Source organism: Rhinolophus sinicus, chromosome 18, assembly GCF_057876585.1.
Source record: "Rhinolophus sinicus isolate RSI-liver-muscle chromosome 18, RSI-T2T, whole genome shotgun sequence".
NCBI classification, from domain to species: domain Eukaryota; kingdom Metazoa; phylum Chordata; class Mammalia; order Chiroptera; family Rhinolophidae; genus Rhinolophus; species Rhinolophus sinicus.
This window is the reverse complement of record NC_142518.1, coordinates 112214744-112239918: the sequence shown is the minus strand read 5'-3', so window position 1 is coordinate 112239918 and position 25175 is coordinate 112214744. Positions and strand designations below refer to the sequence as shown.

The 25175-nt window shown below is 37.3% G+C and overlaps 1 protein-coding gene across 2 annotated transcripts in view; it reads right to left on the bottom strand.

Annotated features, from left to right (window-relative positions):
- The window catches only part of SPRY3 (sprouty RTK signaling antagonist 3), an 87007-nt gene that overhangs the window by 12594 nt on the left and 49238 nt on the right, over positions 1 to 25175 (bottom strand). For both annotated transcript variants that reach the window (XM_088795007.1, XM_088795008.1), the window contains exon 2: positions 22826 to 22901. The gene's annotated coding sequence lies outside the window, so the exon portion shown is untranslated. The remainder of the gene's footprint in view (positions 1 to 22825; positions 22902 to 25175) is intronic.

Sequence of the window (25175 nt, the reverse complement as noted above, 5' to 3'; positions counted from 1 at the left end):
AGTAACAATTTTAAGGAGGCCTCATTTAAATATCTCTGCCAATCACAGTCCTACCAAGCCACTCAGCCCTTGCTGAGTGATTGCCGCTTCAATCAGATGGAGACAGAGCTTCTCCTTTGTTTAAGGGTTTCTCCCACCTCCTTTCTACATTCATTCCCACTTTTTCAGCACTAATAATGATTATCCATCCATCATCCATTGGGAAACCATTAACCAACCTACTTTCCCTTTCTGTCTTTAATATGTCATATATTCAACAAATATTTTTGAGTGCCTTCCTTTGTGCTAGGTGTTGTGGATTCAATAAGGAAGACAGACAGAATCCCTGCCTCCAGGGAGCCTCCTTGGGACTGCCAGGCTTCTGAAAATAAAGCAGCTTTGGACATTTTCACTTAAAGCGAAGGCCAAAGCTTCCTGTAAATTATCCTCAGTCCACTATTTAATTCAGTACAAAGGGGTCTTCCTTCTGGGCATCCAGACAAAAGCACTTGGATGAAAACAAGCCTCATATTTAAAATAAAAGAGATATGATTTCAAGTCCTGCTTCAATGGAAAAGTAGCAGGAGCTTGACCATCAACATTCTTAGGATGCTTTGGTTACCCCATCGATAAAATTGAGATGGTAAATGGTGACAGTTCAGAGTAAAACAAACCTGTGAGTCAGGAAACTCAGATTCTTAATCTTACTCTAACTCCTTGTGTGACCTTTGCAATTTACTTTTCCTCTAGTGCCTCAATTTCTACGTTTACATGAGGGGATGTGATTAGGTAATTGCTAAGGTTTCTTCTAGCTCTGACATTCTATTTACACCCTCTCAGGGGGGTTAAGAAAACAAAGGAAAACATGAGATTAAAAACAAGTATGCGTGTGTGGGTCTGCATGCACTTGTGTATGTGTGTCAAATTGTTATGTTGATGTGTATGTATATGTGTGTATATGTATTATATATATAATTTCTGAACAAATTCACACCTCTTCCCAATCAGAATTTCCAGTCAAAAGATTTTCCTATGTAAATTATCCTTTGTGGCTCGAACCTCTTCCTTACTCTTAAGCATTGACTTGATCTTATCAAGATCATGGAAACCATTAAAGCTAATCTGTAAATTCATCCACAGCAGAGGATAGATTTACTGATATATTCATTCACCATTTATTCAACAGGTATTCATTGCACATCAACCATGTACCAAGCACTGTACTTACTAGATTCAGGTCAAACAGATCAGACTTAAAATTTTTATTTCTCATTTTATGAGCTATCTGACTCTGGGCAACTCACTTCATCTCTCTGAGCCCATTTCTTCATCTTTAAAATGGAGATACCTACATGATAGGTAACTGTAGATTGAATAAGGTCTTTTAAAAGGTATATCATATGTCTGGAATAGAGTGAGTGTTCAATGAACAGTAGATAATGAATGTTAAGAAATTTGTCTCACCCTAATGTAGCCTCTAGGAGAGGTAAGAGATAATTTCAATTCGAAATCCTTTTATTGTTTTTTAAAGTCCCACTTTAAATTTGAACAGATATATACCAAATATATTTTCCTTAAATGTGACTTATTTTCACACTTTATTCCTCTGTTCAAAAACTTATTTCTAATTTCTAGAGCATTAAGTCTAAATTACTCTGTCTGCCCATCAAGTTCTTCTTCAACTCTATACTGCTTCCACTTCTCTTAACATAAGACAGGTTGAATGTTTCAATAAACACCTGTACTGTTTTTGATCCATGGTTGGGCATCTGCGGATGTGGAGAGCTGACTGTACACAATGTTCTATGCCATTTTATACAGGGGACTTGAGCATCTGTGGATTTTGGTATCCACGGGGGTTCCTGGAACCAAGCTCCTGTAGAGACCGAGGGCAACTCAAGTCTTTGGGGAGTCAAAAGTTATAATATAGATTTTTCAACTGTGCAGGGAGTCTGTGCCCCTAAGCCCTGCATCGTTCATGGGTCAACTGTATAATAATTATATTATTAATTAACACATAATTAACAAATGAATCCTTACTCTCAAGAGGCTCATAATTTAGTAGGGAATATAGCAAATAGACAAATGTAATATAGAATAAGTGCTATGGAAGGGAGCAGAGAAGAAATGCACCTAATCCAGTATTGAGGGAGTTATGGAATGCCTCCTAGAAAAGGTAATATGAAAATACACATTTGAAGGATGAGAATGGCATCACAGCCAGAAGGAATAGCATGTACAAAAGCCAAGAGGTAACAGAAATGATGACAGGATGAACTGCAAAAGGAACCATCACTGAATCTCCCAAACTCAGTATAATGCTCAGAAAATATTTGATAAATAGAATAATGAATAAAAACCATTGCATGCAGAGATAACAGAATGAGCAAAGATACAAAGATGTGAAAACAACATGTTTTATAAACCATTCTAAGAGGGTTTCCTACACTTACAGCCTAAACAAGTTAGGAGCAGAAATGTTCTCTAGAAGGCACCACCCATATGTTTTATTCACTTTCCTAGAATGTACTAAGCTCATTTAGGTTTCCCTAAATTGTAGCAAGTGGAAATAGACTATACATGAAAAACCAACTTTGTATGATAGTCCAATACCGTGTCTAAAATAATCATTATCAGAATCTTCATCCACAAACGGAGTCAAATATCAAATTCGCTCAGTTTATAACTATAACCCATACTCTCGTCTGCATAGAACACATATTCTGTATAAATGCTGACAATATGTCCTCATTCTCTTTTTCCCAGAATACAGCCCAAATCTGTTTGAGAGCCTGTAAGTTCCTATATGAGACCAGCTCTAGCCATATTCCACTGAAGTCAAGAGGAGCTCTTTAGAAGTGCCAGATGAAAAGCTGACCTGTGGTCATCCTGATTCAGCAGTGATGATGCCAGAAGAAGGACGCAATGCCAAGGAAATATAGATTCTTAACCAAGAAGCCTACAGGGATGGCGATAATTATTGTCTATTCTACAGGAGCTGGCAAACTAATATAGGACTAATATCACCAATAATGAGAGAATGGTATAGAAAAGTCAGAGAAAAAAAAAATAACCTGGGAGAGTATAGAGGGGTACAAGGGAGGGACAAGGTGGTCCTGTGGAAAGAAAGCTGGACTAAGAGTAAGAAAATGTAAATTCCAGTATCCTAGCCTGCTGTGTAAGTTTGGTAGGTCATTTCTCATCTGTAACATAGCAAGTTTCAATGTAATTCAATAAAACAAACATATTGTGTACCTACTTAATATCAGGCAATATACTTGATGTGAAAGACACAGAGATGAATGTGACACAATATGCCACATAGTAGGCCCTCAGTACATACTACCGTGTTTCCCCGAAAATAAGACCTAGCTGGACCATCAGCTCTAATGTGTCTTTGGAGCAAAAATTAATATAAGGCCCGGTCTTATTCTACTATAAGACCCAGTCTTATACAATATAATCATATAACATAACATAACACAACATAACATGATATAATATAATGTAATAATATCGGGTCTTATATTAAGTTTTGCTCCAAAAGACACATTAGAGCTGATGGCCCAGCTAGGTCTTATTTTTGGGGAAACACGGTAGTGGAATGAATAAATGAGTGGTCCTATGCTCTCATTACTCACAGTCTAGTAGAATAAATATACATATAAATGCATAAAGTGCAATACAATCTGTCACTAAATCAGATGAGAAGTATTTGTGGCCTGAACCAAAATAGGGACAGTGTGGATGAAGGAAAGTGATGGTTGGTGGAAGGTAGAATACATAAGACTTAATGACTTACTAGATGTGGGGTGTTAATTGTGTCATTTTCTGAGATATGGAGGGAACACTGAAAAAACAAGCATTGAGTACATTGGGTTTAAGGTGCCCACGTAATATGCAAATGGTAATCTAGGCAATATTATACATGGGATTTGAGCCTAGAAAAGGATATGGACCTTTTGGTTGTTTCCATGTCTTGGCCACCATAAACAAAGCTGCAATGAACATTGGAGCACACGTGTCTTTATCTCTAAATGTTTTCAGATTTTTTGGGTAGAAGGAGAACTGACTCTGGGTGATGAACACACAATGGGATTTATAGATGATGTAATACAGAATTGTACACCTGAAATCTATGTAATTTTACTAACAATTGTCACCCCAATAAATTTAATAAAATAAAATTAAAAAAAAAAAGGATATGGACCAAGCCATAGAAACATGAGCACCAGTAGTGCACAGATTTAAATCATGTGAATGGATGAGCCTAGACAGAGAGATTGTATGAAATGTTAGAGTGACAGAAAGGTAGAGGTCAAAACCCTGAAGAGCACAGATATTTAAGGGGTTGGCAGGATAAATGTCCATAAAATAGACTGAGATGGGATGAACAGAAAGGAGACAGGAGAATTATGAGTGTGTGGTGCCTGGCAGCCAAGGAAGTATGATATTTGAAGTTGAATGATCCACTATCAATTCCAACAGAGTGGTCCACTGAGATACATGAGGTATGTAAAGTACCTATCTACTGGTTTGGCAATTCGAAGATTACTAGTAAATTCAGTGGAGGTGCATGTATCTTTCAAACAGTGCTTGTCAAGCAGGGCTGCACATCAGCGTTGCATGTTGAACTTCATGAGTCTCCATATTCCTAAGCCTCACCGCCAGGGATTCTTATTCAGGAGATATTGGGTGAGTTCCAGAGAATCTGCACTTACAAAAAGTCCCACATGGTCCATGAATGCATCATGCTTTCTCTTACCTCTAGACCACTACAAACACTATTTTCCTTGCCTGGAGTCATGGAAACTCGCAAATATACATCTCTGGTCCAGACCTCTTAGCTGAACTCTAGACCCAACTATCCCACAGCCCATCAGACATTTCCAGCCATCATCTTCATTTAGCCATCAAAGGTGATGTAGGGTAAAAGGGACTGTTATTTTATGTATGGTGGTTATGGACAGTCTCTCTCATTAGATGACATTTGAGTTGAGTCTTGAATAAAGTGAGATAGCAAGCCATTCAGCTATATAGAGCCAGCAAGTCCCACATGGAGGGAACAGTATGCAAATCCCTGAGGCCAGGATGTGCTTGGGATGTTGTAGGATGAGCAGCCTAGAGAGAAAGGAGTGAGGAGATACTGGCAGCAAGTGAAAGCAGGCAGGTAGCAGAGAAGTGGATCATGTGGAACCTTGCAGATTGTGTTAAAGAGTTTGCATTTGAAGGAGATATTATAGGTTTTTGTCCAGAGCACTGATACAATGTGACTTGTAATTTTTAAAAGATCACTCTGGTTGCCCTCTGGAATATATATTTGGGAGAGGTACTCAGGGTGGGAGCAGGGAGAACAATTAGGAAGTTACTGTAACAATTCAGATGAGAGAAGAGTAACAGTGGAAGTGATGATAAGATAGAATTGGAAGTTATAATTCTGGAACTATGGTAATATTTTCTTCCGTTAAAATACGTGTTTTTTTCTTTTCTATTTTTCCCCCATTTCCGTGAAAGGCATCACCTATATTTTCCCAACACAAAGCGTGCATGCACGTGTGCGTGTGTGTACGTGCATGTGTGTGTGCGTGCCTGCATGCGTATAAATGTACCTTAAGTCTCTGTCTTTTGCTAACATACTCTAACTTTGGCCTGTCTGCATACCCTATGTGAGCTCCCTAACTTGCACAGGCATGCCGTCTCCTCAGGACTTACCTCTTGGCCACTTCTAGTATGATTCAAGTACATCTTTTCATACGGCCCGTCACACTTCCTGCTGGGCCCCTGTGTCCACATTCGTGTACCATAGACGTTGTGAATAGTGTATGAAAGCATCTGGCCACATGGTGTTTAGATTCCGGTATTTGCTTAGCTGGATACTTCCCTGCTTCACATGTGTATCGGCATACACTTCACTTTCTTCAGCTATGTAACTTTCTCTTCACATTAATGAGAAGTTTTAAACCTTAGCAATGAGGTGAAGAGACAAAGCGGGGCAAGTCCTTGGGAATGTCAGCAGCTCTGAGCTAGCTGATGTGTCCGTGTTCCGCACTCCCCTACAAGGGAGGACAGCCTGCTACAGGTGACAACAGCACAGAGGATTACATCGGGTTCTGGGAGCAGTTTATTTTCAGAACTGACATCCTACCCAGTACTAAATATAGCCAGTCTCTTCCTTTCAAACAAGGGTTTCTTTTCTGTTAAACTTCAATAAAGCTCTTAGCTCTGTATTACAAAGTCAGTCTCCCTCCCTCCCACCTTCCTTCCCCCCACTACTTTTATGAAACATTATTGTTATACTCCCTCTCCCCTACCACCTACTTTCCCTGGCCTCCTTGGTTTCTTCTCCTTTTAAGTTTCTTATCTTTCCTATTTCTCTCCTCTGCTTTCTTGGTGTCCTTCACTATCTCCTCTGGGCACTTTTCTCTTGATTTCTCCAATTTTTAAAAAGAGAATCTCTGAGGAACCCGCTCCCCCAACAGGTCAAGAGAATACAGATGCCTCAAGACTAAAATGAGATATTTTATTTGTTTATTTTTAAATCTTCCCGGGCTGGGGATAGCTATGTCTGTCTCCTATATGCCGACTGACTGACATGTAATATTAGTGACACGCTAGCATTTATTGAGCATTAACACTGTATTGTACTAAGTGCTTTATACATATAATCCTAATAAAGTTCATCCTCCAAGTAAGGCACTAAAATCACCCCCATTTTAGGATGGGGAAAAATGGAGCGAAGAGAGGTAAAGGTAAGTTAGTTACCTTAGGCCAAACAGTGAGTATAATATATAGCAGACGTGGAATTTGAATTTCGGCAGTCTGACTCCCGAGCCCACACCTTTAGCCCCATGTCATGTGTTTCTCCATAGTAGGACTAATGCCTGGTGTGTGCCCACCAGATAAACCAGGAGCACTTACAGGGGAAGGAAGAATGGAAACGGCAGCAACATCTACAATAGCTTCCAGCTGACAGAGAAGATTGTACTCTTGTTAACTTTTGCTTTTACTAAAGCAAAATGTGAAGGAATTTGGAGAAACTGGGGTAAAATATGAAAGAATTGGAAAGGGTTTTGCTTTCTACGGTATGTTTTGTATTATAATTCTGACTTTTAGGCACTGATAACCTCTTTCTTTTTACAGCGTACAACTCATTGGTTCCAAAAAAGATATACAGCTGACCAATAAGCACATGAGAAGATGCTCAGCATTATTAATGACTAAGTAAATGCCAATCAAAGCTACAATGAGGAGTCACTTTATACCTGCTAGAATGACTGACTCATAACCTCTTTATTCTCCAGTTAGACTACGTGAGTTCATCAGGACCCAAACACTTTCTACAGATATATTGCAAATTTTGCACCCATTGCACGGGATGAGTGGTGGCGTGGTTGTATCCATACAATAGAGTACTACTCAACAATACAAATGACTTGTTGTATTCCACTACTATTACCCAACAGCCCATGATTATTATTTGTAGCAAACTTCTCGAGCAACTTCTCTAAAACACACACACACACACACACTCAGCTAGATGGCAAAATATAAGATCAATATACAAAAATAAATTGTACTTCTATACACTAGCTACTATGTACTATCTGAAAATGAAATGAAGAAAACTATTTCATTGGCAACTGCATCATAAAAGATAAAATGCTGAGGATTAAATTTAACAAAAGAAGTACAACACTTGTAGACTGAAAAGTATAAAATGTTGAAAGAAATTAAATAAGACCTAAATAAATGGAAAAATATTCATGTTCATGGATCGGAAGAGTGTCAGGACAGTGTAATACGGGAAAAAATAGTCTTTCAAACAGCAGTACTGGGACAACTGGATAGCCACAGGCAAAAGAAGGAAGCTGGGCCTTTATTTCAAACCATATACACAAATTAACTCAAAATGGATCATAGACCCAATGTATGAGCTAAAACTACAAAATTCTTGGAAGAAAGGATAGGAGTAAATCTTTGCAAACTTGGATTAGGCAAAACCTTCTTAGAAACAATAACAAAAGCACACATGACACAATTGAAAAACAGATAAATTGTACTTCTTCAAAATCAATACCTTTTTTTGCTGCCAAGCATATCATCAAGAAAGTGAAAACACAGAGAATGGGTGAAAATGTTCCCAAATCATGTATCCGATAAGGAACTTGTATCCATAATAGAGACATCTTTAAACTCAACAACAACAAAAACAAGTAACTGAATGGAAAAGTGGGCAAAGGATGTGAATAGATATTTCCCCAAAGAAGACATACAAATGGCCAACGTGTGCTTGAAAAGATACTCGACATCATTTGTTATTAGGAAAATGCAAAGCAAAACACAATTAGATATTACTTCATACCACTAGGATAGCTAAAATCAAAGCAACACACAATAATAAGTGTTGACAAGAATATGGAGAAACTGGAAGCCATATATACTGCTGGTGAGATTGTAAAATGGTATAGCCACTTTGGGAAGCAGTTTGAAAATTCTTCAAAATGTTAAACATGAAGTTACCATGTGATTTGGCAATTCCATTCTAAAATATATATCCAAAAGAATTGAAAATGTATGTCCACACAAAAACATGCACACAAATATTCATAACAGCATTATTCAGTATAGTCCAATGTTAGAAACAATCAAAATATCCACCATTCTGATGACTGGATAAATAAAACGCTGTCTATCCACACAGTGGAATATTACTCAGCCATGAAAAGAAATACAGTACTGATTCATGCTACCACATGGATGAACCTTGAAAACATCACAATAAGTGAAAGAAGCCAGAAACAAAAGGTCACATATTGTATGATTCCATTTATATGAAATATCCAGAATAAGGAAATCCATAAAGACAGAAAGTAGACCAGTGAATTCAGGAGTTGGGAAGAAAGAGAAATGGCGAGTGACTGCTAATGAGTATGTGGTTTCTTTTCATGTTGATGAAAATGTTCTGGGATTAGATAGTTGTGATGGTTGCACGACTCATTCACTTTGAATGGGTGGGTTTATTATGTGTGAATTACATCTCAGTAAAGCTATTTTTTTTTTAGAGAATACATTTGGGAGGCTCTCCTCATGAAAATAGACTCCTGTCATGTGTGCCTCCTCATGACATGTGTGCTAAATCTAATCTCAGACTGATGGACATTTAGAATGTTTTCAGATTTTTTTGTATTACAAACAATGCTGCAATAAATATTTTTCACATATGTTTTGAAATATTTGTGCTAGTCTATGTGTAGAATAAATTTCTAAAGTGAAAATGCTGGGACAAAGAATATATGTATTTTAATTTTGCTTAATATTATCAAATGGCTCTCAAAAATACTTGCACCAATTTACACTGCCACCAAAATTTTAGGAGAATGTTCATTTTCTCACATTCTTGCTAAGTATATTATCAAATGCCTTGACCTTTTTCCACCTGAAAAGTAGAAAATTATATCTTGAGTTTTTAAAAATATGAGTGAGATTCAATATTTTTCATATAAATATTGGCTACATATATGTCTCATTTTGAGAACTGTATTTTCATGTTCTTTGTCCATTTTTGTATTGAATTGCATTTCATTATGGACCTATAAGAACTTAAGATATACATTTAAATATCAGTATTAATTTATAAGCATTAAGGCAATTAGACCTCTGGCAGAAACATTGCTTTTTTTATCACTTTGCTATTGGCCTTTTGACTTGATTTGTAGTACTTCATGCTTTGCAAATGTTTTAAATTGTTATGCAGTCAAATTGATCAATCTTCCATTATGGGATTGACATCTAGGTTTTGTGCCTTTCCTCCCCATGTTTTCTTCTAGTACTTTTTATATTTTGATGATTTCTTTCTTTTTTTTTGATAATTTTTTTTATCCATTTGAGTTTATTTCTAGTGTAGGGATGAGTACATAATCCAGCAGAATTACTCCATAGCGACGTGTAACTTATGCGCTGCACAAAGGTGCCTTGAAGAGGATATTTTTCTTGACTTGAAACCTTACATTTTTTCCTAAGATCTACCTAGGCACGTGCCATTCTTTGCATTATTCCTGCTTGAGACTTAGTGGGCTCTTCAAATCTAAAGACTTAAGTCATTCTTTAATTTATGGAAATTTTAGTTCAATGTTCCTTTGATTCTTTTCTTTCCTCCCTCCCTTCCTCCATCCCTTTCTCTCTCTCTCTCTCTCTCTCTCTCTCTCTCTCTCTCTCTCTCTCTATCTCTCTCTCTCTCTCTCTCTCTCTCTCTCTCTCTCTCTCTTCCCTCTCTCTCTGTCTTTGTGTCTCCCTTCTCTTCTCTTCCTTTCCTTTCTGGAACTCTCATTAAATAGATACTGTGTTGCTCATAAAGATTGGAGTATCTTTTAATTTTTCTTGTCTTTTCTTTGGTTTTTGTGGTGTATTCTGGGAGAATCTCTGTATTCAATCTTCAATTCAGTGATTCTGGTTTTAGCATACTGCTGGTTACCCCTTTAGTGATGAGTAACGTTTTGGCAATTATGTTTTTAATTTCTAAAACCTCTATGGTAGACATTTGTCATATTTGAGTCTGACCAACATACCATAAACTGCCTTTCCATATTTGGGAAATTCTTACATTATAATTTTTACCTCTTAAATGTAGAAGTCAAAACTCAAACTTCTAATCTGTGCTGAACCTAAGATGTAGGAATGTGATTTAGGGCCAGCAATCAGATGCCCAGACATGACACTTTGATTTGGAATTGAAGACATGCATAAAGTGGTCCTGTGTGGTTTTCATTTTGCTGGAATAGGTAGTAGTGAAGGAACCTGGCTTTGAACAATGGCAGAGATTGCAAGGTCAAGTTCTTAATAAAGTAGTGGCATCAGTGCTGGCAGCAGTAGCTATTGCAGTAAAGTCAATTTCTTGGCATCTAATGCGGGAGCAACAGTTTTTCTTATCAGGCAAGTTCTGTGGCATTGGTCCTATGCAATTGTTTCTGGAAACTGAGCCTCAAGATTGGTTTTGCGGACTTTCCTTAATAAATAACCACTATGTATATAATCTCAGTTTCAGCATCCCCTTCTCTAAACCATTTCTCCCTATCTTTTCTGCTCACTGCTTCTAATGCCAGAATCCAAATATTTTCTTGACCCCAGTGGGACCTCCGATCCATTGACCCTGCTTCTTTTTACTGCTACTTTCCTTCTCACTTGACTTTATATTTCATGGGCCATCATTATAATCACTCCCAGGCATATACGATTAAATCCTTTGCCTTTCTTTCCATTCATGCTACTCACCTGGAAAAAACCCCAAACCTGATTAAATTCAACTCACCACTTATTCTGTTTCCATGTTAAATGGCTTGATCCATTTAGTTTTGTCTGAAAATTCATGACCATAAATTTCAGAGGGCCTTTAGTGCTGCCTGGGAATGCTATGACATTTTCATACCCATTCTCTAGACGACTTTTTTTTTAATACCATCTACTGTCCCTTTAGTCCTCTAATACCTAGTATACACTCCATTCTCACTCTCAACTGATGACCATGTTGAATAAGCCACCCTTGTGAAGGTTACCAATGACTTCAGTCTTCATCTTACTTGATCTGTCAGTATTATTTACACAGCTAGTTACTCTCTCGTTCTTAAAACACTTCTTTTACTTGGCTTGGAACATTCTTCCTCTATCCTCTTGGCTCACCTCATCACTTCCTTTAACTCCTAGCTCAAATATTACTTTGTCAAAGAGACCTTCTCTGACCACACCACTTACAATAACACACATGTGTGTGCACAGAGACACACACACACACACCCCTGTCATTTGCTGCGTCCTTTACTGTGCTTGATATCACTACCTGAATCATATATTTCTTTGTTGTCTCTAGCCTCCTGCTGAAATATAAACTCCTTAAGGACAGGAACTTGGTCTGTTTTGCTTGCTGCTGGATCCCCAACGTCTAAAAGAGTAGCTGGAACACAGTAGCCACTCAATAAATACTTGCTTATGTTTAGACTAGCCTGCGTGAATTATATTGTTTGCAAATGAGTACCTTACTTTCCTTTTTTGGATAGCTTATTTTTTATTTTATGAACGTGAGGTATTAATGATAGGAGTATGGTGAGTCTTTCTTTTTTAAAAAAATTCTACACTTTATTATTTTTCTTATTAGTTTCCGGTGCACAAAACAATGTAATAGTTAGACATTTATCATTTATATCCCTCACACAGTGACAACCCCCCTCCTTCCATGCACTATCCCTCTGACATCGCACACAGCCATTACGTGAGTCTTTCTTTACATACTGTTTATCCGTATTTATAGTTTTTTCTGTTTTCTCCATTTATTATTTCTTGAGACTTAGTTATTATGTTGGTTGAGTGTGGTGACTCCCTTTAAAGTTTTTACTTTTCAGTAAATATTTGGTGATTCTTGGTTGCCTGTTTATATGTACATATGAAGACCTAGATTAAAAAGTGTCTGTGGCTGGAATTCATATCCTCCATAGACGTGAAAATCCTTGTTCTCTTGGCAGTTAGTGCAGAATCTGATTGCTCTATGCCCAGTTCATTGCACGTGGGAGCAGGGTAAAAACAGGAAGTCCACCATTCATGGTGGATGGTGCACTTAGAATCAGTCTTCCAAGTCCACGTACCAGCCAGACATCCCTAATGCCCAATCTGATAGTCTTCAATGTCAGAATTCTTCATTTAAAGTCTTCATCCCGGGGCAAACACCAGTGACGGGGGTGGGGGAGTTCATATAACTATTCCTCAGTCTTTTAGTTCAATCTACCATCTGTCATCCTATGTCCCATTCCCTTTCTCTCCTTGCTACCTCTGACTAGGGATATTCCAGGGTTCTACTAGCAAAATTACTTTTTTGGTGGTCTCTTTTTTGCCTGTGTGGCTGTGCCACTACCTAAACTTTATTTCTGGTAATTACTTAATGATGAAAACATATTTGATACAACTTACAAATGTGTGGCAAACATATTTTTTCCATATGCATGTGATTAGCCAAGATTTCATTGTTAAACTACTTCAAACATGATTTATAAACGGCAATTGGTTTCATTGATATGCTCTGTATAATGAGATGTTCACTAACTCCTTAAGCATGGCCACCAATTAGTATTTAACACACACAAATCTGGTGCTTGCCAGCAGCAAGGATGGCTGAACAAGCATGTCACTTGAACTATACTTACAGGATTATTCAGCATGTGTCCATACACCAATATCAGTCCTAAGACTATTTGTTATCAATTTCTCATGGGATAAGTATGATAAATATATAAATCATACATGTATGATAAGCATAGCGATAAAATACACAGATGGTTAGTATTTAGACATATTTAGAGCATTTTGACATTGCTGTTACATCCAAGTGCATGATTTCCTATTTTACAAAAGTTTATAGCAGATTGGAATCTTTTTTTAAATGATCCTTCACCACAGAGAATTGAGAAGCCCTGCTTTAGAGTGTTTCAATAATGCTTTTGGTCAGGTGGCATAGTTTCCCTTCTTGTATTACCTTTGTCTTCCTCAGGGTTGGCCTTTAAGCCAAAGGACCTGGCTGCCTTCCAAACAGTCGTTTCCGCATAGTATAATAGCTATAGCCAGTGAACTGAAAGTGCATTTCCTGCCACCATACTGTAAAATTATTATTAATGTAATAGGAGAATGCACTTCTGGTTTTGGCACTGATGTTTGGGATGCTGCATCAGGGCTGGTAGCTTGAAAGAGTGGACAATATTTTGGACTGTGGATTAACGGAGATAAAACCACTAAGAATACTTCCTGTTAAAACATGCTACATTTGATCCATTTAGAGATAATTTGATAGGAAAACATTTTAAATGAAAATAGAGAAATCTTTTCTTATATGGGACCATGAACCTTTGCTCAAAGAAAATTTTAGGGAGGTGACTCTTAATTCATTTTAATAAATACTTTTCTAACAACTACTGCAGTGGTCTTTTTAATCAGGCAAGTACTCAATCAGAGACTGATTTATGAACTATCACTGATTCTGTAATAATGAATCCTGCAATGAGTTGAAATTGGCCGTATTACCCAAAGCAATATACAGATTTAATACAATCCCCATCGAAATCTCAATGGCATTTTTTAAAGAAATAGAACAAAAGAATCATTCAATTTGTATGGAACCACAAAAGACCCCGAATAGCGAAAGCAATTGTAAGAAAAAAGAATAATGCTGGAAGTACCACACTCCCTGACTTCAGCTTGTACTACAGAGCAACAATAATCAAAACAGCATGGTATTGGCAGAAAAACAGACACATAGACCAATGGAATAGAACTGAAAACCCAGAAATAAACCCCCATAAATATGGACAGATAATTTTTGACAAAGGAGCCATAAACATATAATGGAGAAAAGACAGCCTCTTCAATAAATGGTGCTGGGAGAATTGGAAAGCCTGGGCAAAAGAATGACACTAGATTACTATCTATCACCATGTACCAAAATTAACTCAAAATGAATCAAAGACCTAAGCATAAGACCTGAAACAATTAACTGCATAGAAGTAAACATAGGTACTAAACTTATGGACCTTGGGTTCAAAGAGCATTTTATGAATTTGACTTCAAAGCCAAGGAAAGTAAAAGCTGAAATAAATGAATGTGACTATATGAAACTTAAAACCTTCTGCACAGCAAAAGAAACCATCGACAAAGTAAAGAGGTGACCAAACGAATGGGAGGAGATATTTGCAAACAATGCCTCTGATAAGGGGCTAATATCCAAAATATATAAGGAATTCATACAACTCAAGAACAACAAAACAAACAATCCAATTAAAAATTGGGCAGAGGACCTGAATGGACATTTCTCCAAAGAGAACATACAGATAGTCAATAGACATATGAAAAGATGTTCAACATCACCAATCATCAGAGAAATGCAAATAAAAACCACAACAAGATATCACCTCACCCCAGTCAGAATGGCTATCATCAACAAGACAAATAATAACAAGTGTTGGAGAGGCTGTGGAGAAAAAGGAACCCTCATGCACTGTTGGTGGGAATGTAGACTGGTACAGCCATTATGGAAGGCAGTGTGGAGGTTCCTCAAAAAATTACATATAAATGTTTTCAGATTTTTTGGGTAGATACCCAGGAGAGGGATTGCTGGGTCATATGGCAATTCTATTCGTAATTTTTTGAGGAACCTCCACACTGCCTTCCATAACGGCTGCACCAGTCTGCATTCCCACCAACAGTGTATGAGGGTAAGGGGGATCGAATATATGGTGATGGAAGGAGAACTGACTCTGGGTGATGAACACACAATGGGATTTATAGGTGATGTAATACAGAATTGTACACCTGAAATCTATGTAATTTTACTAACAATTGTCACCCCAATAAATTTAATAATAATAAAAAAATTACGAATAGAATTACCATACGACCCAGCAATCCCTCTCCTGGGTATCTACCCAAAAAATCTGAAAACATTTATCCATGAAGGCACGTGTGCTCCAATGTTCATTACAGCTTTGTTTATGGTGGCCAAGATATGGAAATAACCACAGTGTTCTTCAATAGATGAATGGATAAAGAAGTTGTGGTATATATACACAATGGAATACTATTCGGCGGTGAGGAAAGATGTAATAGTGCCATTTATGACAATATGGATGGATCTTGAGATTATTATGGTAAAGCAAAATAAGTCAGATAGAAAAAGTCGAGAGCCATATGACCACTGATATCTGGGATATAAAGCCAAAAGCAACAAAGGAACAAGACAAACAAATGAAGAAACAAAAACTCATAGACGCAGACAATAGTTTAGTGGTTACCAGAGGGTAAGGGGGCAGGGGGTGGTAGAAGAGGGTAAATGGGGCCCAATGCATGGTAATAGAAGGAGAACTGACTCTGGGTGTTGAACCCACAATGTGATATATAGATGATGTATTACGGAACTGTACACTTGAAACCTATGTAATTTTACTAACCATTGTCACCCCAATAAATTTTAATTAAAAAAAAAAAGAAAATTAGATTAAGCTCTAGGGCCCTTTCCAAAGCAAGATTCTGTAATTATGAGCTGGGGTAATTTAGGCATCTAAGGAAGGAAAATTAACTTTAAATCAGGAGCCATTAACTATGAGGCCCTGTGATTCGCCCTTTAATTTAGAGAAAAATTCTGTTTTGCTTCAGAAAGGATGTAATACTGAGGGCAACTGAGGGCTGAAAGTTTGCTTAGAGATATATAGGGTCCCAGATCTACAGTTTGGAGCCATGAGGAGACAGTGAGATTCAAAGAAAGGAGTAAATGGAAATATAGGCAGAAGTACAGAAATATAGTACCTGGAACCCTTGTGTGTAAAGTGAACACTTCCAGTAGAATTCTAACATAGAACAACCCTGACTATTAAATCATTCATCTTTCAAAAACTATTTACTCTCATGCAGCAGTCCATTGCAGTTCAGCCAGGTTAGTCCTTCCAGAATTTGAGGGCACCCAAGTGAAGAAAGACTCGTGCAGATACCAAGTTACTTATTAATGGTAGAGAATGTAAGACTCCAAACACAACCAGGGTAAAGCAAAGAGTGAAAAGTAACTGGTCACTATTAGAACCATGCTAAGACTTGACTAACAGAGAAATTAAAAGTTTGTATCCCCTTTACAGTTATGAATTGAGGATTTGTATCCAAGTTATGGTTGGAGGTATGACATCCTGGAGAATAGAAAAGTTAATTGAGTGTGAGAAGATTTTCCAATTGTTTATTAGGCCTTTGTATTCCTTTTGTTTATTCAAATAAAAAGTGTAATATCAATATTAGAAAGTTAATATGTTGCTAATGAGGCTCTCCTCTACTGAAATCGTTTCTTAAAAAATCAAAGCAATAGGAAGAATTTAATGTCAAACTACCTATAGGGTCTGAATCTTTTTTATAAATTATTTTTGACCTAGTGTCTTAGAAAAAAATCAATGCAAAAGATTATTAATATTTATTTGCTTACAGGTATAAAAGAAAGTAGCGTGAAATGCGTTTTTAAGAAAAGAGAAGAATTTTGTTATGAGCCAATTCATACTGCTGTAAATATCTTGGATCCAGGACTGAAAGGCAGAAATGTAAATAATGATAGCACTGCTGCCGCTGCCCTAGATTAAATTACAAAACAAGCAGCACATTTAGAAATTTATGCTGGAAAAATCTTTCAAATGTGTCTGAATACAGAACAGTTACAGTGTTTGTGCAGTCATGCAGTTTGGACTTGTGCCAAGTGTAACGCTCTTATTCCTGGTCCCACCCTCCTGATGAGGAATCAGAAGGCCAGGTTACAATTCAAGGTCTCTATGGCTGGCTCAAGTTCCTACCCAGTGTTTCAGAGCCTTCAGCCTTACTAAATTTGTTAGTAAAAATAATAATAGTAATAATCATTGGTGCTTAATGTGTACCAAGCATTATGCAAGGTAAATTACATATTTTATCTCAATTACGTCTCACAACAAACCTATGAGGAAAGCACTCTTCTTTTCAGATGGGGATATTGATGATCAATGAGGTTAAGAAAAATTGATCAAAGTCAAATTGTTTCATCTGCTCATTTAGGAGTCTATTGAAATATCAGTAGTCTCTCCTGATATCAAGAATGGTTTCTTTTAGACAAGACCAGGTATCTTAGAACAATAGTAAAGTCTCCCAACCCTGAATATTTAGCTGTTGCCCTCACAGGTGAGTCCCATCAACAGAAGTTGTCTGTTATTCCTGTGGGTTGCTTTCAGCCACACCTCTAAAAAGTTGTCAGTGGCTCTTAGTAGCTGTGCTTCATGACAGTCCTGTACCAGCCCCCAGTCTTATGGGCTCCTCAGTAGCGATGTAACAATATTACTACAAGATCTCTGATACACCCTTAGTAACAGAAACAGTTAAGTAAAAAGCCAAAGACCTTTACCTCTGCTTCAAGGAAACCACCCTATAAAACACCAACTAGCTTATCCATTCTAATTGCCTATCTTTGATTTAAACAAAATCTAAGGAATTAAAATTGGTGTGGGATGAGGTGAGTTTCTTCATCTTGGAGAAAGGTGGTTTTCTCTAGAGCCGTTCCTGAGAATGGAGTCACATTGAATGTCTGTTCTCCATAAGAAACGTTTGAGTGGCAGGAAGAGACTAGGAACTGAAAGGTGTTTCTGTGTTCCTTAGACATGAGTTCAGACATTATTGCACGTTAGTAAAGGGGCTTTGCACTCGGTACTTTACCATCCTATTCTTCCTTGATTCCATGTTTTTCGAAAACACAATTTGAATCAGAATACATATCAGATATCAGAAAGGGTCACTGAGGCTCAATCCAATGAATTGGGGGAGACTGAAAATCTAGGCATCACCTGGAAAAGCTGCTACAAAATAATTGGCAGATAGAGCGACCCTAGGCCAAGCCAAAGAAGTCTATTGCTAAGAGTGATGTAGCAGGTTTTCTGTGGAAGACCTTGTTTCTCTCTAGTAATGCTCTGTGAAGTGTGAGGAAGGGCTGCGTGAGTCTGTGGCTCTGTCTTTCTGACTTTAGTGTCCTGGGTATGTGTTCACATCATACTTATTTCTTCTCTTCCTCTGTGTGTGTGTGTCTAATTGTCTCTGTGGGATTAGTGTTTTTCTATATAACACGACACTGAGAGAAACATTTTAAACCGCATTTGCCAGGAAAAGTCCCTTCTCCTTGGAATCCAAAGTGAAATCAACACCACACTTTGCAGAGTTATAGATGGTAGGATTGTTGCAGGGAAATGTAACCCCAATTGCCCCAGGAAGCAGGAGCCCTTTTGTTGCTGCTTAACCACTTCTTGCCCGTTACTGTGACAGGTTGGCTCCTTTCACACAAAATATCTCAGGAGATTTTTTAGATAGCATTGTGTCTGCTCTACAAGAGCATATATTATGTTACAATGTCACCTGTTCGTGCTGTTCTTGTTTCTCCAAGACTCTTGCTTATTGTTAGCATTTGGCTGGAATTTCTACTGTAGGATTACCATGGAATACACATATACACCCCCACACAAACAGGGTTTCAGAGTTGCATTGAACTACACTTTTGAACATTCAGAATTAATTTTCCCAAACCTCCACCTGGTTTATAGGTGGGCTTACCTCCAAAGTCCTACAGTGGCAAGATGCCTTCAGTCCTAAGCTCCCTTCCCGCTTCCTTCTCTCCTCTGTACCCTCTCCTGCCAAAGTCCCCAGGCTACACCAAGTTGCATGCCTTGCTGTGTTGCATGCTTCCCGGGGGCAGTCTAGCTCTCAAGGAGAGAAGAGAAAATCGGGCTATGTAAACACACTGTTTTCTTAATATAACATAAACATATAAAATATAGAATATAAGTGGAATCATACAATATTTGTCCTTTTGTGTCTGGCTTATTTCACTTAGCGTAATGTTTTCAAGGTTCATCCATAGTGTAGTATGTATCAGAATTATATTCCTTTTTAAAGCTGAATAATATGCCATTGTTTGGCTAGACCACATTTTGCTTATCCATTGTCTATTGATGTCCATCTTAGGTTGTCTCCCACTTTTGGCTACTGTGAATAGTAATCTTATGAACCTTCACGCACAAGGTTTTGCTTGAAAACCTGTTTTACCTTCTTTTGTAGATATAGTTAGGAGCGCAAATTGTTGTATCATATGGTAACTCTATGTTTAACATTTTGAGGAACGTCAAAATGTTTTCCACAGTGATTGCAGCATTTTACACTCCCACCAGCAGTGTACAATGGTTCCAATTTCTCCACAGCTTTGCCAACACTTGTTATTTTCCATTTTTAAAACTTTTATTATGGCCATCCTAGTGTGTGTGAAATGATATCTGTATTTCCCTGATGAAGGAGCGAGTGAGGATGAGAGAAAATATCCTGTTTTTGTTTTCTCTTCACATGAGATATACCAGGAATAGGAAAAACTGCTTCTCTCAGAAAAGATCTATGAGATATGTATGATTATTACTTTTGTAAATGAGGAAACTGAGATTCAGAGAGCTAGAACTTATCCAAGGTCACGCAAAGAGGTGGGGAAGTCATGTCACCCATGCAGTTTGACCTCTGTACTCTTAACCACAATGACACAAGGACACTAAACTAAAAGGTCTTAAAGAGCAGATACCATATCTCCTGTGTCTTCTATGCTTGCTCTACTTCTCTCACAAGCTAGACAATATTGGACTTTACACACAGGAGGAACTCAGAAATATCTGTTAACCAATCATGGGAATATTGAAAGCCCTGTTTGAAGGGCTCAGAATTATTAAAACAGAAACTATGAATAGAGTAATCATAAGTAGAAAGGGCTTTATTAACACAACTTGCTGCAGCTGTTCTGAGCACTTCTTATCTGTTTTCTCCCTGGAAGCTATGTTTTCTTTTCTTCACTATCTACATTCTTCTGTGTACTGTGTACATAAGAGAGGAATTTTAAAACTCCTCTTGTGAGAAGACATTCTTCCTGCTTAAAGTTCAAACTTAAAACTAATCTTGCCTTATGCACAAGCATGTATGATAGGAAAAAGAATTACAAGAAGTATTTACAACCTCTACTCCTCACACATCCACTAAAGAGAATTCTGTCCTTGCACACTCTGTTCCTGGACTTTGTTCCAAAGATCAGGATAATGGTTAAGAGAAATGAAACAAGCCAGGATTTGTTTGATTTACATTGGAAAGGGTAGACATTACTAAAAGAAGAAAAAAATTAACTTAGGCTAGATATGAGTGTTTTAGGTAATTGCGAAAGATAGAAAGAGATTATAGGATCTGCTATGCCACAATGAATGAGCATGTTGGGAAGTAAATGGGTGAAAATTATTTTTTAAAACATAGTTTGCTGTGTGTTGTGAAAGGCATATTAAGAGAGAAAAATAAAACGTAATTTTTTTTACATTTCTTTTTGGATTTTAGACAATTATTTATTTGGACATTGACATCATGATGAGATGGATTGATGAGGTGGATTGATTTTATATAGGTTGCAATTAGAAGTTAAGGTCTAATTTTAGCAAGCGTGAGAGAGTCTAAATTGGTACAGCAACTTTGGGGTATAATCTGGCAGTTTTTATAAAATTTAAAATACTAATAACCTATGACACACCAATTCCATTTTTTCCCTGGAGAAAAACACACACTTGTATTAGGAGACATGTACAAGAAAATTTTCTACAACACTGCAAAAATTTGAAAACAGCCTGAATGTCCAATAATAGAGAAATAGTTCAATAAACATTGTATATTTGGCTTTTCTGATGCCAGCATCACGGCAGAGTGAGAAGACCCCTTTGTATCTCCCCTTAAATTTACAACAAGTCGGACAACTATAATTCAACAAATGTTCCTCTGCTCAACACACAAACATGCCCGAGAGATCCATGTATCAGTACATCTGAAGGTGGGCATATTGGAATGCATAAGGGAGGTGGGATGGCAGAAGGACAAAGATAGTATCCACAGACACAGTTCAGTGCTGCTGTAACCCCAGTCAATGTGGTAGCCATGGAAGGGTCAGGGTGCAGCCCCCACACTATGGTCCAGTGGAGGGTAACAGGGGCAAAAGCAGCTTTGGTGCCTGAGAAGCTGGCTACCCCCACTGCAGCAGAACCTGGTAGAAGCAGTGAAGAGGCCTCTAACAACAAAGCAGTACCTACAGCCATTAGTAACAAGGAGGCAGTACTGCTCTTCCCACTCCCGCCCACCACACCACCCCCCACCACAATGGTGGTGCCCCAAGGCTGAGGCAACTCAGACACAGTGGGGACACTCAGCACCCTTGTCACCCAGGAGTCAATTTCCATGATAACCACGACACCCCCCCATCAGGACCCCAGAGGTGCAAGTAGCACAGGTAAGAGAAGTAAAAACTTGTGCTATAGCACCACCTACTGGAAAACAAAAGAAAGACCTGCTGAATTGTTAGGATCAAAACAGTACCTAAATAACAAAAGATCCCAGTACTTCAAATGCCCTGGCAGGGGAACAATACATCAAGTAACATGAACCAAGGTAACATGGTAACACAGAAAGATAATGACAAGTCTCCAGAAACCAAACTCCAAGTCATGGAAGACTGTGATTTAAATGTCAGGGAATTCAAGATAGCAGTTATGAGAAAACTCAACAAGATACAAGAAAACCCAAAAAGGCCATTCAATGAACTCAGAAATAAGATTAATGAACAAAAGGAGTACTTTACTAAAGAGATTGAAACAATAAAAAAGTAGCCAAATAGAAATTCTGAAGCTGAAGAACACAATGAATGAGGTGAAGAACGCATTAGAGTATTGGAAGTAGAGCAGCCCATATGGAAGAGAGAATTATCAAACTTGAAGACAGAAATCTAGAAACGACTCAGGTGAAATAAGAGAGAACTAATTTTTTTTTAAATGAAAGAATTCTATGAGATCTGACTCCATTAAAAAGAACATAAGGATAATGGATATCCCATAAGGAGAAGAGAGGGAGAAGGGAACAGAGAGCCTCTTGAAAGAAACAATTGATGAGAACTTCCCAAACCTAGGGAATGAACTGGTCATTCAAGTGCAAGAAGCTAACAGAACACCTAATTATTTCAAAGCCAAAAGACCTTCTCCAAAACACATTATATTAAAACTATCTAAAGTTAATGATAAAGGAAGACTTCTCAAGGCGCCCAGGGCAAAAATACAGTAACCTACAATGCAAATCTCATCAGATTATCATCAGATTTCTCAACAGAAACCCTATAGGCCAGAAGAGACTGGAATGATAATTCAAAATATTGAAAGAGAGAAAACACCAACCAAGAACAATATATACAGTGAAGTTATCCTTTAGATATGAAGGAGAAATAAATACTTACCCAGATAAACAAAAGCTGCAGGAATTTACCAGCACAAGATTTGCATTATAAGAAATGTTGAAAGGAGCTCTTCTACCTGAAACAAAAAGACAAAAGTACACAATACTATGAGTAAGTTGATAAACAGACAGAAAGAAGCAAGAAAATACAACCCTATTTCAGAATAGGGTAATAAACAATTACAAAAAAATGGCTAAAGGGAAAAAACATTAAAATAACTGTAGCAACTACAATTTGGTAATTAATGTGCAACAAAAAAAGGGATAATTTGTGACAACAAACATAAAAGGAGAGGAGGAAAAGGACTGAACTTGTAAGGGCAAATAAAGATAAGATGCTATCAGAAGAAAAAGGACTATTATATCTACCAGACATCTTTATAAACCTCATGGTAACCACAAAAGAAAAATCTAAAACGGAGACACAAAACATAAAAAAGAAGAAATGGAGGCAAATATCGTAAAAAAATGAAAAAAAACACAAAAAACTAGCAAACTAAAATAACAGGTAGAAAAACAAGAGAAAAGAAACAGTGGAAACACAGAACAATCAGAAAACAAAAGCTAAAAATGGCTGTAGTAAGTCCTGATATATCAATAATCACCTGAAATGTAAATGGGTTGAACTCACCAATTAAAAGGCACATACTGTGTTTCCCTAAAAATAAGACCTAGCCGGAAACCAGCTCTAATGCGTCTTTTGGAGCAAAAATTAATATAAGGCCCGGTCTTATTTTAATATAAGACCGGATAAGACCGGGTCTTATATAATATAAGACTGGGCCTTATTTAATTTTTGCTTCAAAAGACGCATTAGAGCTGATTGTCTGGCTAGGTCTTATTTTGGGGGAAACATGGTAGTAGCTGGATGGATTAACAAACAAGACCCAACTGTATGTTGCCTTCAGAAGACCCATCTCAGCTCCAAAGACAAATATAGGCTCAAAGTGAAAGGGTGGAAGATGATACTCCAAGTAAATGGTATCCAGAGAAAAAAAGCTGGTGTAGCCATACTTACATCAGACAAAATAGATTTCAAGACAAAAAAGTAACAAGAGACAAAAACAGATATTTTATAATGAAAAAGGGGAAATCCATCAAGAAAACATAACAGATGTCAACATATATGCACCCAACCTAGGAGCACCAAAATATATAAAGCAATTATTAAAAGACCTAAAGGAAAAAATTGACAGTAATACAATAATAATAGGAACTTTAATACCCAACTAACCTCAACGGATAGCTCATCCAGAACAAAAGTCAATAAGGAAATATTGGCCTTAAATGATACATGAGATCAGATGGACTTAATTGATATTCATAGAGATTTCCATCTCCAAACAACAGAATACACAATCTTCTCAAGTGCACATGGAATATTCTCAAGGACAGACCATATATTGGGACACAAAACAAGTATCAATAAATTTAAGAAGACTGAAATCATACCAAGCATCCTCTCCAACCATAATGGTATGAAACTAGAAATGAACTATAAGAAGAAAGCTTGAAAATCAAAAACCTGTGGAGATTAAACAACATGTTACTGAACAACTATTAGGTCAATGGAGAAATAAGAGAAGAAATCAAAAGATACATAGAGACAAATAAAAATGGATATATGACATACCAAAATCTTTGGGATGTAGCAAAAGTGGTGTACTCAGAAGAAAGTCTATAGCACTATAAGCCTACCTCCAGAAGGAAGAACACCCCCCCCCAATAAATATCTATCATTACACCTTAAGGAACTAGGAAAGGAAGAAAAAATAAAGCCCAAACTCAGTAGAAGAAAGGAAATTATAAAAATCAGAGCAGAAATAAATGAAATAGAGAATAAAGAGACAATAGGAAAAATTAGTGAAACAAAGAGCTGCTTCTTTAAAAAGATAAACAAAATTGACAAACCTTTAGCTAGAATCACTAAGGAAAAAAGAGAGAAGACTCAAAATCAGAAATGTAAGAGAAGAACTCACAGTAGACACGACAGAAATACAAAGGATTATACAAGAATACTATTAAAAATTCACATAGCAAAAAAAAAAAAAAAAAAAAGAATGCTATTAAAGGCTATATGCCACCAAATTGGACAAGCTAGAAGAAATGGACAAATTCTTAGAAGCATACAACCTTCCTAGACTGAATTATGAAGAATTAGAAATCCTGAATATAGCTTTGGACCCCGAGAAGAAAGATTTATTTGATGTGAACCCTGAAAAAGAATTCATCTACTGAGATGGACTCCCCATGGTGAACTGAGGCCCCAAATTTTATAAAGAATTAGAGTCTAATGGTCAGTTGCTCACAGGGGTTCCACACATACTCTGTATCCTGGGAAGAACCTCAGA